This window comes from Salmo salar, chromosome 06, assembly GCF_965601325.2.
Source record: "Salmo salar chromosome 06, fSalSal1, whole genome shotgun sequence".
Classification (NCBI taxonomy): Eukaryota; Metazoa; Chordata; class Actinopteri; order Salmoniformes; family Salmonidae; genus Salmo; species Salmo salar.
The window spans coordinates 439,866-453,731 of NC_138296.1; the positions used below are offsets into that span (position 1 = coordinate 439,866).

General features: G+C 42.0%; 1 protein-coding gene across 6 annotated transcripts in view; it reads right to left on the reverse strand.

Annotated features, from left to right (window-relative positions):
• LOC106602073 (caskin-1) overlaps positions 1-13,866 on the reverse strand; it is a 187,763-nt gene that overhangs the window by 172,737 nt on the left and 1,160 nt on the right. The gene's annotated exons all lie outside the window — the stretch shown is intronic.

Consider the following 13,866-nt stretch of genomic DNA (forward strand, 5'->3'; position numbering starts at 1 on the left):
TATATAGCTCCACATTGATCTGGTACTTCCTGTATATAGCTCCACATTGATCTGGTACTGGTACTCCCTGTATATAGCTCCACATTGATCTGGTACTTCCTGTATATAGCTCCACATTGATCTGGTACTTCCTGTATATAGCTCCACATTGATCTGGTACTTCCTGTATATAGCTCGACATTGATCTGGTACTGGTACTCCCTGTAAATAGCTCCACATTGATCTGGTACTTCCTGTATATAGCTCCACATTGATCTGGTACTTCCTGTATATAGCTCCACATTGATCTGGTACTTCCTGTATATAGCTCCACATTGATCTGGTACTCCCTGTATATAGCTCCACATTGATCTGGTACTCCCTGTATATAGCTCCACATTGATCTGGTACTTCCTGTATATAGCTCCACATTGATCTGGTACTTCCTGTATATAGCCCCACATTGATCTGGTACTGGTACTTCCTGTATATAGCTCCACATTGATCTGGTACTCCCTGTATATAGCTCCACATTGATCTGGTACTTCCTGTATATAGCTCCACATTGAACTGGTACTGGTACTTCCTGTATATACCTCCACATTGATCTGGTACTTCCTGTATATAGCTCCACATTGATCTGGTACTTCCTGTATATACTATAGCGACATTCTTGTGTAATGTATTTATTCCTTGAGTTTAGCACAAAGTTTAGCACAAGAATGTCGCATCGTCGGGAAGGGCTCATAAGCAAGCATTTGACAGTAAAGTCTATACCAGTTGTATTCACAACTTGTTTACGCTGCTGTGCGTTTTTGTTGCCGATCTTACTTTGATACCTGACGGTTTTTTACTTTTTCATTACCGTATATTTTTACTTTTTCCCTCACTCAACTTTTTTCATTCAACTTTTTCACCCCGGAGGTTTTATCTGGACATGGTTCGTCAGGACTTCAAACAGCCGAAGCTAAGTAACATTAACATGATGCCTTCTAATTGCAGTCGTTGTACTTATAATATACAGGAGAACGATCGCCTTACGGCAAGGATAGCTGTGCTGCAAGCCCAGCTTCAGACGCGATCGTTAGGCAAGGGTAATTTCAGTGTAGGAAAGGATGAAACAGCGTCTGTGCCACCAGTAAGTACAGATAGTAACGTTAGTATAAACCCCCTCGCACGGACCCCGCAGCCGGACATCTTTCTCATGGCTTCTGGAGGGAAACGCTGTAGGAATGCTCAACCGGTGTCGCTTATTCAGCCGACAGAAACTTTCAACCGGTTCTCCCCATTAAGCGAGTCGGAGTCGGAGGCCGAGACTTCTCTGGTCTCTACTCCTCCCGTTGTGGGGTCTGAGACGCCGACGGCTCCCACCATTAGCTCTGACAAATTGAAAACCCTAGTCATTGGCGACTCCATTACCCGCAGTATTAGACTTAAAACTAATCATCCAGCGATCATACACTGTTTACCAGGGGGCAGGGCTACCGACGTTAAGGCTAATCTAAAGACGGTGCTGGCTAAAGCTAAAACTGGCGAGTGTAGAGAGTATAGAGATATTGTTATCCACGTCGGCACCAACGATGTTAGGATGAAACAGTCAGAGGTCACCAAGCGCAACATAGCTTCAGCGTGTAAATCAGCTAGAAAGATGTGTCGGCATCGATTAATTGTCTCTGGCCCCCTCCCAGTTAGGGGGAGTGATGAGCTCTACAGCAGAGTCTCACAACTCAATCGCTGGTTGAAAACTGTTTTCTGCCCCTCCCAAAAGATAGAATTTGTAGATAATTGGCCCTCTTTCTGGGACTCACCCACAAACAGGACCAAGCCTGGCCTGTGTGAGGAGTGACGGACTCCATCCTAGCTGGAGGGGTGCTCTCATCTTATCTACGAACATAGACAGGGCTCTAACTCCTCTAGCTCCACAATGAAATAGGGTGCAGGCCAGGCAGCAGGCTGTTAGCCAGCCTGCCAGCTTAGTGGAGTCTGCCACTAGCACAGTCAGCATAGTCAGCTCAGCTTTCCCCATTGAGCCCGTGTCTGTGCCTCGATCTAGGTTGGGCAAAATTTAAAATGGCGGTGTTCGCTTTAGCAATCTCACTAGTATAAAGACCTCCTCCATTCCTGCCATTATTGAAAGAGATTGTGATACCTCACATCTCAAAATTGGGTTACTTAATGTTAGATCCCAGACTTCCAAGGCAGTTATAGTCAATGAACTAATCACTGATAATAATCTTGATGTGATTGGCCTGACTGAAACATGGCTTAAGCCTGATGAATTTACTGTGTTAAATGAGGCCTCACCCCCTGGTTACACTAGTGACCATACCCCCCGCGCATCCGGCAAAGGCGGAGGTGTTGCTAACATTTACGATAGCAAATTTCAATTTACAAAAAAAAACCAACAATGACGTTTTCGTCTTTTGAGCTTCTAGTCATGAAATCTATGCAGCCTACTCACTCACTTTTTATAGCTACTGTTTATAGGCCTCCTGGGCCATATGCAGTGTTCCTCACTGAGTTCCCTGAATTCCTATCGGATCTTGTAGTCATAGCAGATAATATTCTAATTTTTGGTGACTTTAACATTCACATGGAAAAGTCCACAGACCCACTCCAAAAGGCTTTCGGAGCCATCATCGACTCAGTGGGTTTTGTCCAACATGTCTCTGGACCTACTCACTGCCACAGTCATACTCTGGACCTAGTTTTGTCCCATGGAATAAATGTTGTGGATCTTAATGTTTTTCCTCATAATCCTGGACTATCGGACCACCATTTTATTACGTTTGCAATTGCAACAAATAATCTGCTCAGACCCCAACCAAGGAGCATTAAAAGTCGTGCTATAAATTCTCAGACAACCCAAAGATTCCTTGATGCCCTTCCAGACTGCCTCTGCCTACCCAAGGACGTCAGAGGACAAAAATCAGTTAACCACCTAACCGAGGAACTCAATTTAACCTTGCGCAATACCCTAGATGCAGTTGCACCCCTAAAAACTAAAAACATCTGTCATAAGAAACTAGCTCCCTGGTATACAGAAAATACACGAGCTCTGAAGCAAGCTTCCAGAAAATTGGAACGGAAATGGCGCCACACCAAACTGGAAGTCTTCCAACTAGCTTGGAAAGACAGTACCGTGCAGTATCGAAGAGCCCTCACTGCTGCTCGATCATCCTATTTTTCCAACTTAATTGAGGAAAATAAGAACAATCCGAAATTTCTTTTTGATACTGTCGCAAAGCTAACTAAAAAGCAGCCTTCGCAAATGGAGGATGGCTTTCACTTCAGCAGTAATAAATTTATGAACTTCTTTGAGGAAAAGATCATGATCATTAGAAAGCAAATTACAGACTCCTCTTTAAATCTGGGTATTCCTCCAAAGCTCCATTGTCCTGAGTCTGCACAACCCTGCCAGGACCTAGGATCAAGGGACATACTAAAGTGTTTTAGTACTATATCTCTTGACGCAATGATGAAAATAATCATGGCCTCCAAACCCTCAAGCTGCATACTGGACCCTATTCCAACTAAACTACTGAAAGAGCTGCTTCCTGTGCTTGGCCCTCCTATGTTGAACATAATAAACGGCTCTCTATCCACCGGATGTGTACCAAGCTCACTAAAAGTGGCAGTAATAAAGCCTCTCTTGAAAAAGCCGAATCTTGATCCAGAAATTATAAAAAACTATCGGCCTATATCGAATCTTCCATTCCTCTCCAAAATTTTTGAAAAAGCTGTTGCACAGCAACTCACTGCCTTCCTGAAGACAAACAATGTATACGAAACGCTTCAGTCTGGTTTTAGACCCCATCATAGCACTGAGACTGCACTTGTGAAGGTGGTAAATGACCTTTTAATGACGTCAGACCGAGGCTCTGCATCTGTCCTCGTGCTCCTAGATCTTAGTGCCGCTTTTGATACCATCGATCACCACATTCTTTTGGAGAGATTGGAAACCCAAATTGGTCTACATAGACAAGTTCTGGCCTGGTTTAGATCTTATCTGTCGGAAAGATATCAGTTTGTCTCTGTGAATGGTTTGTCCTCTGACAAATCAATTGTAAATTTCGGTGTTCCTCAAGGTTCCGTTTTAGGACCACTATTGTTTTCACTATATATTTTACCTCTTGGCGATGTCATTCGAAAACATAATGTTAAATTTCACTGCTATGCGGACGACACACAGCTGTACATTTCAATGAAACATGGTGAAGCCCCAAAATTGCCCTCGCTAGAAGCCTGTGTTTCAGACATAAAGAAGTGGATGGCTGCAAACTTTCTACTTTTAAACTCGGACAAAACAGAGATGCTTGTTCTAGGTCCCAAGAAACAAAGAGATCTTCTGTTGAATCTGACAATTAATCTGGATGGTTGTACAGTCGTCTCAAATAAAACTGTGAAGGACCTCGGCGTTACTCTGGACCCTGATCTCTCTTTTGAAGAACATATCAAGACTGTTTCAAGGACAGCTTTTTTCCATCTACGTAACATTGCAAAAATCAGAAATTTTCTGTCCAAAAATGACGCAGAAAAATTAATCCATGCTTTTGTTACTTCTAGGCTGGACTACTGCAATGCTCTACTTTCCGGCTACCCGGATAAAGCACTAAATAAACTTCAGTTAGTGCTAAATACGGCTGCTAGAATCCTGACTAGAACGAAAAAATTTGATCATATTACTCCAGTGCTAGCCTCCCTACACTGGCTTCCTGTTAAGGCAAGGGCTGATTTCAAGGTTTTACTGCTAACCTACAAAGCATTACATGGGCTTGCTCCTACCTATCTTTCCGATTTGGTCCTGCCGTACATACCTACACGTACGCTACGGTCACAAGACGCAGGCCTCCTAATTGTCCCTAGAATTTCTAAGCAAACGGCTGGAGGTAGGGCTTTCTCCTATAGAGCTCCATTTTTATGGAATGGTCTGCCTACCAATGTGAGAGACGCAGACTCAGTCTCAACCTTTAAGTCTTTACTGAAGACTTATCTCTTCAGTAGGTCCTATGATTAAGTATAGTCTGGCCCAGGAGTGTGAAGGTGAACGGAAAGGCTGGAGCAACGAACCGCCCTTGCTGTCTCTGCCTTGCCGGTTCCCCTCTTTCCACTGGGATTCTCTGCCTCTAACCCTTTTACAGGGGCTGAGTCACTGGCCTACTGGTGTTCTTCCATGCCGTCCATGGGAGGGGTGCGTCACTTGAGTGGGTTGAGTCACTGACGTGGTCTTCCTGTCTGGGTTGGCGCCCCCCCCTTGGGTTGTGCCATGGCGGAGATCGTTGTGGGCTATACTCGGCCTTGTCTTAGGACGGTAAGTTGGTGGTTGGAGACATCCCTCTAGTGGTGTGGGGGCTGTGCTTTGGCAAAGTGGGTGGGGTTATATCCTGCCTGTTTGGCCCTGTCCGGGGGTATCATCGGATGGGGCCACAGTGTCTTCTGATCCCTCCTGTCTCAGCCTCCAGTATTTATGCTGCAGTAGTTTATGTGTCGGGGGGCTAGGGTCAGTCTGTTACATCTGGAGTATTTCTCTTGTCTTATCCGGTGTCCTGTGTGTATTTAAATATGCTCTCTCTAATTCTCTCTTTCTCTCTTTCTGTCTTTCTCTCGGAGGACCTGAGCCCTAGGACCATGCCTCAGGACTACCTGGTATGATGACTCCTTGCTGTCCCCAGTCCACCTGGCCGTGCTGCTGCTCCAGTTTCAACTGTTCTGCCTGCGGCTATGGAACCCTGACCTGTTCACCGGACGTGCTTGTTGCACCCTCGACAACTACTATGATTATTATTATTTGACCATGCTGGTCATTTATGAACATTTTAACATTTTAACATTTTGAACATGTTCTGTTATAATATCCACCCTGCACAGCCAGAAGAGGACTGGCCACCCCTCATAGCCTGGTTCCTCTCTAGGTTTCTTCCTATGTTTTTGGCCTTTCTAGGGAGTTTTTCCTAGGGAGTTTTTCCTAGCCACTGTGCTTCTTTCACATGCTTTGCTTGCTGTTTGGGGTTTTAGGCTGGGTTTCTGTACAGCACTTTGAGAATATCAGCTGATGTACGAAGGGCTATATAAAAATAAATTTGATTGAAAATTTGATTTGATTTGATATTCGGCATATGTAACAAATGACAGAAAACCATAAACAGACTGAGATTCCCTTCTGTTCTGAATCCACCAGAATGTATCTGACAAAAGATGACATGTCTAATTAGCTTCAACTAGCATCTCACATGTAGCCATTACTGCATTTAGCACTTTAGCTTTAGCCTGCTGGAGCAATATATCCCACTAGCCTGTTATAGCATCAGATGCTAGCTATCTGTAAAATAACCCACTAGCCTGTCGTAGCATCAGGTGCTAGCTAGCTGTATAGTAACCCACTAGCCTGTCATTGCATCAGATGCTAGCTAGCTGTATAGTAACCCACTAACCTGTCATAGCATCAGATGCTAGCTAGCTGTATAGTAACCCACTAGCCTGTCATTACATCAGATGCTAGCTAGCTGTATAGTAACCCACTAACCTGTCATTGCATCAGATAGTAGCTAGCTGTATAATAACCCACTAGCCTGTCATAGCATCAGATGCTAGCTAGCTGTATAGTAACCCACTAGCCTGTCATAGCATCAGATGCTAGCTAGCTGTATAGTAACCCACTAGCCTGTAATAGCATCAGATGCTAGCTAGCTGTATAATAACCCACTAGCCTGTCATAGCATCAGATGCTAGCTAGCTGTATAGTAACCCACTAGCCTGTCATTGCATCAGATGCTAGCTAGCTGTATAGTAACCCACTAGCCTGTCATTGCATCAGATGCTAGCTAGCTGTATAGTAACCCACTAGCCTGTCATTGCATCAGATGCTAGCTAGCTGTATAATAACCCACTAGCCTGTCATAGCATCAGATGAGAGCTAGCTGTATAGTAACCCACTAGCCTGTCATTGCATCAGATGCTAGCTAGCTGTATAATAACCCACTAGCCTGTAATAGCATCAGATGCTAGCTAGCTGTATAGTAACCCACTAGCCTGTCATAGCATCAGATGCTAGCTAGCTGTATAATAACCCACTAGCCTGTCATAGCATCAGATGCTAGCTAGCTGTATAGTAACCCACTAACCTGTCATTGCATCAGATGCTAGCTAGCTGTATAATAACCCACTAGCCTGTCATAGCATCAGATGCTAGCTAGCTGTATAGTAACCCACTAGCCTGTCATAGCATCAGATGCTAGCTAGCTGTATAGTAACCCACTAGCCTGTCATTGCATCAGATGCTAGCTAGCTGTATAGTAACCCACTAGCCTGTCATTGCATCAGATGCTAGCTAGCTGTATAGTAACCCACTAGCCTGTCATAGCATCAGATGCTAGCTAGCTGTATAGTAACCCACTAGCCTGTCATTGCATCAGATGCTAGCTAGCTGTATAGTAACCCACTAGCCTGTCGTAGCACCAGGCGTTAGCTAGCTATATAATAACCCACTAGCTAGCTATATAATAACCCACTAGCCTGTCATAGCATCAAGCGTTAGCTAACTATATAATAACCCACTAGCTAGCTATATAATAACCCATTAGCCTGATATAGCATCAGGCGTAAGCTAGCTATATAATAACCCACTAGCTAGCTATATAATAACCCACTAGCCTGTCATAGCATCAAGCGTTAGCTAGCTATTATATAGCCACTAGCCAGCCGTAGCATCAGGCGCTACCTAGTTATATAGTAACCCACTAGCCTGTCTAGCTACACGAACTACTCTGTGTGACCAGGCTTCCATCTCTCTGACCTCTCCTCTCCTTTGTGAATGTGCAGTGGGGTGGATACGGTGTGTGGATGCAGGGGTGCGTGTGTGTGCGTGTGTGTGTGTGTGGTGTGTGTGTGTGTGTGTGTGTGTGTGTGTGTGTGTGTGTGTGTGTGTGTGTGTGTGTGCGTGTGTGCGTGCGTGCATGTGTGTGTGTTCAGTGATGTGGATACTCATCCATTCCATCAGTTCACAGCACTGAGCCTCAAACAGCAGAATGGCCTACCTATATCCCCCCACTAGAATCCCCCATACTATAACGATGACAGCTTCTCCATCCTGGAGGGGGAAATCAATCATTTCCAGGCCCAGGGACATGTACTAGTCTGTGGCGACCTAAATGCCAGAACTGGACAAGAACCTGACACCCTCAGCACACAACTCCTGCAGCTCTGTCGCACGCTGTGTATGTACATTGTCAATGGTAGGCTTCGAGGGGATTCCTATGGTAGGTACACCTATAGCTCATCTCTTGGCAGTAGTACTGTAGACTACTTTATCACTGAGATCACCCCAGAGTCTCTCAGAGCGTTCACAGTCAGTACACTGACACCCCTATCAGATCAAAGCTAAATCACAGTCTACTTTAACAGAGCAATACTCAATCATGAGGCATCAAAGCCAAAGGAACTGAGTAACATAAAGAAATGCTATAGATGGAAGGAAAGTAGTGTGGAAATCTACCAAAAAACAATTAGGCAACGACAAATTCAATCCCTTCTAGAACAACTTCCTGGACAAAACGTTCCACTGTAATAGTGGAGGTGTAAACTTGGCAGTAGAAAATGTTAACAGTATATTTGACCTCTCAGCTTCCCTCCATCAAATCAACAAAAAAAATGTCAAACAGAAAACTGAAGAAAATGAACAAAAATGACAAATGTTTTGATGAAGAATGTAAAAACCTAAGAAATAAATGGAGAAACCTGTCCAACCAAAAACACAGAGAACCAGAAAACCTGAGTCTACTCCTTCACTATGGTGAATCACTAAAACAATACAGAAATACACTACGGAGAAAGAAGGAACAGCACGTCAGAAATCAGCTCAATGTAACTGAAGAATCCATAGACTCTAACCACTTCTGGGAAAATTGGAAAACACTAAACAAACAACAACACGAATAATTATCTATCTAAAACTGAGATGTCTGGATAAACCACTTCTCCAAACTTTTTGGCTCTATAACAAAGAACAAACAGCAAAAACATATAAATGATCAAATACAAATCTTAGAATCAACTATTAAAGACCAGAACCCACTGGATTCTCCAATTACATTGAATGAACTACAGGACAAAACACAAACCCTCCAACCCAAAAGGCCTGTGGGGTTGATGGTATCCTCAATGAAATTATAAAATATACAGACCACAAATTCCAATTGGCTATACTTAAACTCTTTAACATCATCCTTGGCTCTGGCATCTTCCCCAATGTTTGGAACTGATAAACTCCAATCCACAAAAGTGGAGACAAATTTGACCCCAATAACTACCGCGGGATATGCGTCAACAGCAACCTTGGGAAAGTCCTCTGCATTATCATTAACAGCAGACTCGTACATTTCCTCAGTGACAAGGCACAATGTGCACTGAGCAAATGTCATACTGGCTTTTTACCAAATTACAGTACGACAGACCGCATATTCACCCTGCACACCCTAATTTACAAACAAACAAACCTTTTGATTTCATAAAAAGCCTTTGACTCAATCTGGCATGAAGGTCTGCTATACAAATTGACAGAAAGTGGTGTTGTGGGGAAAAACATACGACATTATAAAATCCACGTAGACAAACAACAACCGTGCGGTTGGCACACACATTTCTTCCCACAGGGCCGTGGGGTAAGACAGGGATGCAGCACAAGCCCCACCCTCTTCAACATATATGCCAACAAATTGGCGAGGGCACTAGAACAGTCTGCAGCTCCCAGCCTCACCCTACTAGAATCTGAAGTCAAATGTCTACTGTTTGCTGATGATCTGGTGCTTCTGTCCTCAACCAAGGAGGACCTACAGCAGCACCTAGATCTTCTGCACAGATTCTGTCAGACCTGGGAGTAAATCTCAGTAAGACAAAAATGTAATTGAATTGAATTGAATTGAGATTGAGAGAGAGAGAGAGAGAGAGAGAGAGAGAGAGAGAGAGAGAGAGAGAGAGAGGCACAAACAACATTGTAAATTCAGCCTATATGTTTCTGTTAATTTTTTTACTTGCGTGTTGTTACAACATTGTATATAGCCAATAATACAACATTTGTAATGTCTATTTTCTTTTAAAACTTTTGTGACTGTTAAAGTACAAAATGGAAGATATATATAAATATGGGTTGTATTTACAAAGGTGTTTGTTCTTCACTGGTTGCCCTTTTCTTGTAGCAACAGGTCACACATCTTGCTGCTGTGATGGAACACTGTGGTATTTCACCCAGTAGATATGAGAGTTTATCAAAATTTGATTTGTTTTCAAATTGTTTGTTGTAATCTGAGGGAAATATGTGTCTCTAATATGGTCATACATTGGGCAGGAGGTTAGGAAGTGCAGCTCAGTTTGAAACTAATTTTGTGGGCAGTGTTGCACATAGCCTGTCTTCTCTTGAGAGCCAGGTCTGCCTACGGCGGCCTTTCTCAATAGCAAGGCTATGCTCACTGAGTCTGTACATAGTCAACGCTTTCCTTAAGTTTGGGTCAGTCACAGTGGTCAGGTATTCTGCCACGTTGTACTCTCTGTTTAGGGACAAATAGCATTCTAGTTCGCTCTTTTTTTGTTAATTCTTTCCAATTTGTCAAGTAATTATATTTTTGTTTTCTCATGATTTGGTTGGGTCTAACTGTGTTGCTGTCCTGGGGCTCTGTGGGGTGTGTTTGTGTTTGTGAACAGAACCCCAGGACCAGCTTGCTTAGGGGACTCTTCTCCAGGTTCATCTCTCTGTAGGTGAAGGCTTTGTTATGGAAGGTTTGGGAATCACTTCCTTTTAGGTGGTTGTAGAATTGAACAGCTCTTTTCTGAGCACAGAGGATATTTTTTGCAGAATTCTGCATGCAGATTCTCTCTCTATTCCTTTACCTCTCTGACTCCTCAGCCTGGCCCTAACCCTCTCTCTCTCTTTCTCTCTCTCTCTGTCTCTTTCTTTTTCTCTCTCCCCCTCGCCTGCCCCTAACTGTCTCAACACTGTCTCTGACTGTCCAGAGTGTGTGTGTGTGTGTGTGTGTGTGTGTGTGTGTGTGTGTGTGTGTGTGTGTGTGTGTGTGTGTGTGTGTGTGTGTGTGTGTGTGTGTGTGTGTGTGTGTGTGTGTGTGTGTGTGTGTGTGTGTGTGAGAAGGCAGTGGTAATGACTTAAAGATATAGGGAGTCGGTCTTTCTGTTTGTCACACACACACACACACACACACACACACACACACACACACACACACACACACAGCTGGTTATTGGAGGCAGCTGGTTATGGGAGGCAGCTGGTTATTGGAGGCAGCTGGTTATTGGAGGCAGCTGGTTATGGGAGGCAGCTGGTTATTGGAGGCAGCTGGTTATTGGAGGCAGCTGGTTATTGGAGGCAGCTGGTTATTGTTGCCTCTGATTGAAGGTCCTATATTAGGAGTTTGTTTTTCATGGGATTTTGTGGGAGATTGTTCTTGTTTTTAACTGTTTGCCTGACGAGACCGTCCAGTTCGTTTGTGTTTTGTGTACGTTCTTTGTGTTTTCCTTCTTTAACAATAAAAAGATGAGTGTACATTTCCCCGCTGCGTCTTGGTCTCTACCCTACGACACCCGTGACAGTAGAACAGAATAGAATAGAGTAGAGCAGAATAGAACAGAATATAATAGAATAGAACAGAATAGAGTAGAACAGAATAGAATAGAACAGAATAGAATAGAGTAGAGCAGAATAGAATAGAATAGAACAGAATAGAGTAGAACAGAACAGATTAGAGTAGAACAGAACAGAACAGATTAGAGTAGAACAGAATATAATAGAGTAGAACAGAACATAATAGAACAGAATAGAGTAGAACAAAATAGAATAGAACAGAATAGAGTAGAACAGAACAGATTACAGTAGAACAGAACAGATTAGAGTAGAACACAATAGATTAGAGTAGAATAGAATAGAATAGAACAGAACAGATTAGAGTAGAACAGAATAGATTAGAGTAGAACAGAACAGATTAGAGTAGAACAGAATAGATTAGAGTAGAACAGACTAGAGTAGAACACAATAGATTACAGTAGAACAGAACAGATTACAGTAGAACAGAACAGATTAGAGTAGAACAGAATATAATAGAATAGAACAGATTAGAGTAGAACAGAATAGATTAGAGTAGAACAGAATAGAACAGATTAGAGTAAAACAGAATAGATTAGAGTAGAACAGAACAGACTAGAGTAGAACACAATAGATTACAGTAGAAAAGAACAGAATAGAGTAGAACAGAATATAATATAATAGAACAGAACAGATTAGAGTAGAACAGAACAGATTAGAGTAGAACACAATAGATTACAGTAGAAAAGAACAGAATAGAGTAGAACAGAATATAATAGAATAGAACAGATTAGAGTAGAACAGAACAGAGTAGAACAGAATAGAATAGAACAGAACAGATTAGAGTAGAACACAATATAATAGAATAGAACAGAATAGAGTAGAACAGAACAGAGTAGAAAAGAATAGAATAGAACAGAACATAATATAATAGAATAGAACAGATTAGAGTAGAATAGAACAGAATAGAGTAGAACAGAATATAATAGAATAGAACAGAATAGAATAGAACACAATAGAGTAGAAAAGAATATAATAGAGTAGAACAGAACAGAATAGAGTAGAACAGAACAGACTAGAGTAGAACACAATAGATTACAGTAGAACAGAACAGATTAGAGTAGAAAAGAATATAATAGAGTAGAACAGAACAGAATAGAGTAGAACAGAACAGATTAGAGTAGAACACAATAGATTACAGTAGAACAGAACAGATTAGAGTAGAACAGAATATAATAGAATAGAACAGATTAGAGTAGAACAGAACAGAGTAGAACAGAATAGAATAGAACAGAACAGATTAGAGTAGAACACAATATAATAGAATAGAACAGAATAGATTAGAGTAGAACAGAACAGAGTAGAATAGAACAGATTAGAGTAGAATAGAACAGAATAGAATAGAGTAGAACAGAACAGAATAGAGTAGAATAGAACAGAACAGAATATAATAGAATAGAACAGATTAGAGTAGAATAGAACAGAATAGAACAGAACAGAATAGAGTAGAACAGAATATAATAGAATAGAACAGAATAGAATAGAACACAATAGAGTAGAAAAGAATATAATAGAGTAGAACAGAACAGAATAGGGTAGAACAGAACATAATAGAACAGAATAGAGTAGAACAGAATATAATAGAACAGAATAGAGTAGAATAGAATAGAACAGAACAGAATATAATAGAACAGAATAGAGTAGAATAGAATAGAACAGAACAGAATAGAATAGAACAGAATAGAATAGAATAGAACAGAACAGAATAGAATAGAACAGAACAGAATAGAATAGAATAGAGTAGAATAGAATAGAACAGAATAGAATAGAACAGAACAGAATAGAACACAATAGAATAGAACAGAACAGAATAGAATAGAACAGAACAGAATAGAATAGAACAGAATAGAACACAATAGAATAGAACAGAACAGAATAGAACACAATAGAGTAGAACAGATAGCTTTACTGTGCTTCCCACCTGTGTCAGGTTACATGGAGAACAGAAACGTCTCTGGTCTAAGCGCACAAGGTGTGTGTGTGTGTGTGTGTGTGTGTGTGTGTGTGTGTGTGTGTGTGTGTGTGTGTGTGTCCGTCAGTCTGTCTGTAAAAAGACGAGACTTCATCCAGACCAGAAATCATCCAGACCAAACCCTCTCCCTCTCTCTCTCGCACCTCCTTCTCTCTCCTTCTCTCTGCTGCAGTGCGCTGGGACAGGGGGCTCCCAGAGAAAAAGGCCATCAATGATCAAACACTCTACTACTACACACACACACACACACACACACACACACTGCAACCCTACT